The 4,238-nt window shown below is 47.3% G+C and overlaps 1 pseudogene; it reads left to right on the forward strand.

The window, feature by feature from the left end:
* Positions 1–339: 339 nt before the first annotated feature.
* On the forward strand, positions 340–1,075 carry LOC140497828 (large ribosomal subunit protein uL1-like; annotated as a pseudogene).
* The last annotated feature ends 3,163 nt before the right edge of the window (positions 1,076–4,238 follow it).

A 4,238-nucleotide genomic window follows, 5' to 3' on the forward strand; every position in this document is an offset into this window, starting at 1 on the left:
CTGAGAAAGGTGCTGCCTCCATCAGTGTGTATTACTTGCTGCTGGGCTCTGCTCAGCGGCCCTGGCTTCTTTAACTTGGAAACATTCCAGAGAAATTGAGGACTGACCCTCTTCCTCCTGGGAAGCCCACCCCACAGCTCCCCAGATGGATTCACCAACATTCCCTTTCTTCATGTTTTCATGCCTTTGCCTCCTCTGGATGATAGTATTCTTCACACAACAATTTGCTGTAGAGTTACACATCTGAATTGAAAAGTGCCTGAGTTACCATTCATCTAACTTAAATCTAAAAAAGAAATTCTTTATTTTCTTCTCCCAGCTTGTGACCAGTAGGCAGCCATGAGCAGCAGAGTCTCTTGTGACACCCTCTATGAAGCTGTACAAGAGGTCTTGTATGGAACCCAGGGCAAATGAAGAAAGCTTTAGGAAACTGTGAAGCTGCAGATCAATCTGAAGAGCTATGATCCCCCAAAAGACAAACGTTTCTCTGGCACCATCAGGCTCAAATCCACACCCTGGCCTAAATTTTTTGTGTGTGTACTGGGAGACCAGCAGCACTGGCTGTAGAAATCCCCCACATTAACATTGAGGCCCTGAAGAAGTTGAATAAAAATAAGAAATTGGTCAAGAAGCTGGCTAAAAAATATGATAGCTTTTTGGCCTCTGAGTCCTTGATCAAGCAAATCCCTAGAATTCTGGGCCCTGGTCTGAACAAAGCGGGCAAGTTTCCACCTCCGCTCACTTACAATGAGAATATGGTGGCAAAAGTTGATAAGGTTAAATCTACTATCAAGTTCGAGATGAAGAAGGTACTGTGTCTGGCAGTGGCTTCTGGCCATGTGAAGATGACAGATGGTGAGCTTGTCTACAACATCCATTTGGCTGTCAATTTCCTGGTTTTTCTGCTGAAGAAAAATTGTCAAGATGTGAGGGCATTGTATATCAAAAGCACCATGGGCAAGCCCCAGCAGCTGTATTAAGTCAACATGGTGGTAATAAAATGGTAGAAGCTGCTAATGAGTTAATAAATGGCAGAAGCTGCTAAAAAAAAAGAAGAAATTATCTCTACCTTGGCCCTGACAAATGGTTTTCCATATTCTCAATAAACACTCCTTTCCTAAAGCTAATTGATGTTAATTGGTTAAGTGGATACAGATGATTGCCATTTAACATTATCGAGCAGCCAATAGTTAAAAACCACTTACTAACTGCTTACTATGTGCCAAGCATTGTGCAAAACATTAGGGATACAAACATGAAAAAAGACAGTCCCTGCCCTGAGTAAGCTAACAGTCTAATGGGAGAAGGAAAAGTACAAAAGGTGTGAAAGGGGATTGACGTGGGGTATGGAGGAGAAGTTGGTCAGAAAGTCCCCAAGAAGGTGAGCCAGGTGAGAAATGACAACCCCTCAGAATGGAAGCTCAAGCTGTCTGCGTTGATGAAGTGCCTACTATGGACCAGGCATTGTGCTAAATATGGATGCTATAAAGGAAGGCACCTGTTCTCAAGGAGCTCCCAGTCTAATGGGTAGAGACCCTGAAAACAGCCACACACAAATGTGTACAGTACAAATTGGAGGGTGGTCTCAGAAGAAAAGCTCTGGGATTAGGCAGATTGGGAAAGATTTCATGCAGAAGGTGGGCCTTTACCTAAGATTGGAAGGAAGTTGGGAAAACCTGGAAGGGGAGATGAGGAGGAAGAGAGCTCCATGGCACAGCCCAGGACCAGTGACAGATGCCGATTTGGGACATGGCTCCCCATGTTCAAGGAACAGCTAGGAGGCCAGTGCACCTGGATCAGAGGGGATGTGAAAGGGAATAAGGAGTATGAAGAGTGTAAAGGTAGGAAGAGGCTAGGGTTTGGAGGGGTTTAAAAGGCAAAGACGCAGTTTTTTCTTTGATCTTGGAGCTCTTTGAATCAGCATAGTAAAAACTGAGCTTTAGGAAGATAAATTTGGTGGCTGCTGGAGGATAGGTTGGAGCAAGGAGAGACATGGGTCTAGGAGATCAGCCTCAGGTGATGGTCTGGTAGCTTCAGAGGAGAGAAAGGGGAGTATTTGAGAGATGAGATGGAGGAAAAATTGAGAGACCTTGGAAACAGATTGGATTTGGGGGGAGGGAGAAAGAGGGGGGAGCCAAGGATGGCATTCAAGCCTGGGGGACTGGAAGGATGGCAGTGCCTTCAACAGCAGTAGGACAATTAGGAAGAGGGGGAAGGCTTGAAAGGGAAGATAATGAGTTCAGTTTTGGATATTGGAGTTTAAGATGTCTACTGGACACACGTACACATTGACTGGAGATGTGAGATTACAAATCAGGAGAGAGGTTAGAAATGGAGAGACACCCCAGGACCTCGAAAGGGAGATTTCCCTGCTTGGAGAGCTGAGTCATCTGAGTTGGGACAGAGATCCCCAGAGTTTACAAAGGCCATCCCAGAACCTTCTCCGAAGCCTCTACGAAATGATACTGTGCTCTGTTGGCATGGGATGCGGGGGCACAAGGTCATCTCCATACCACGATAAGGCATTGGACAAATGTGGAGGAAAGCTATCATAATCACTGGAGGAACCAGGGAAGTGAGGCATTCCTCAGGCCACTCATCTGGTGTGTCCATCAGAGCTGGGCCTAGAAGTCAGAACTGGACTAAGATGCTCCTTGGATGTCCAGCCTCCCCACCCAGAGCACCTCCCATGACACCTCACTTCCAGCCCTTCCTTATTCTCAACCAGAGCCACTGGGAGTGAGAGTGGACCAGAGGCTCCCATCCACAGCTGGGATCATGGGAAAGAAACTATGGACTTAGTTGTCACTGTCTAGATGGACCCATGCTGTGGTAATGGACTCTTTGAAGCATGTTGTGCCAACTTCTCTTTGTCACCCAAGATTTCATTGGAACCAGCCCGAAGGCACTTGTCTAATGGGCATTTTGGCTTCTTAGCCCCTGCAGTGAACATCTGGAGCTGATGGGATGGTGATGGGGATGATAGGTAGAAACCTAAGAACACATGTCATGTAGGCGAGTTTGGAGAACACCTGGTTTCCAGGCAGGCAGGGGCTGCTCCTTTTTCAGGAAGCCTTCCTTCACTGATGGGCAGCCCAGCTGAAGGAATTACAAACATTGACTCCTTTCTGGTACCCATTGCAGGGCTTTAAGTCATGATCCCTGATACATCCTTCCCTAGAACTGTCCTGCCACTGGCCCCTGGATCTGGAACCACTTCTTTCTGTGGATGGGAGAAGATTCTCCTCTCCTCTCCCCAGATCCTGACCCTTAGGACAGCTCAGAGAATTGACCTTGGCCTTCGAAGGCAACAGAAAGAGGCCATCTGAGGGTGAAATCACCCCTTTGGTAGATCCATGGAGGTGTGACTCCTCTTAATAGCTGGAGTAGCAATTCAGGGCTTGCAGAGTGGTTTTCAAATATTGTCTCATTTAGTCCTCATAACAGCCCTGGGAGATGGGTGCTGTTATCATTTCCATTTTACAGATGAGGAAACTGAGGTTTAGAGAGGTCAAATGAGTTGTCCAAGGTCACACAACTAGTTAGTGCCTATAGCAGGATTGGAACCCATGTCTTCTCACCTCTAAGTTTAAAATTCTAGCGCTGTCGCAAACCCACTAAGCAGTCAATTAAAAGGCTTGGTGGCCACACGGTATGAAGCCCCAAGGCATCATGGCAGGCAGAAGATAGGGAGCTCCCTCCACCACGTTTCCCTGCTTTTTCCAGGGATGCTAACTGACCACAGCCCTGCAGAGCACCCTCCTGAAATGATCGTTTGGAACAGCCAATGACTGCTCCTCCTGAAGTTTTTTTGGGGGCCTCAGGAAGCAGCCAGGAAGTGCAGCCAAGTGCTTCGATGCTCACAGACGTATGACCTTGAGTAGGTCACTTCCCTCGATTGGTCTCGTCATCTGCAAAATGGGGACAAAAAAATATATTTCCCAGCGTTGCTCTGAGGATCCAATGAAATAATATTTATAAAGAGCTTTGCTAATCTTAGAACGCAGTATGAAGGCTGACTGCTGGCATCACCATCGGTATACACGTACTTGTCCCGGGTACTTTTAATCTACATCTCTTCTGGGGACTCTTCATGAGGACGCTCCCTCCACCAGGACTGATCAGCCCTCACTCTGCCTCTTATGGCCTTGGAGGGAGGCATGGACACCCCAAGAGGGGAAGGACTTGCCTGCAGCAGCGTGTAGAAAAGGCAGGGACCTCCGGCTCCAAGCGACTTT

The sequence above is a fragment of the Notamacropus eugenii genome, chromosome 3 (genome assembly GCF_028372415.1).
Source record: "Notamacropus eugenii isolate mMacEug1 chromosome 3, mMacEug1.pri_v2, whole genome shotgun sequence".
In the NCBI taxonomy this organism is placed as follows: domain Eukaryota; kingdom Metazoa; phylum Chordata; class Mammalia; order Diprotodontia; family Macropodidae; genus Notamacropus; species Notamacropus eugenii.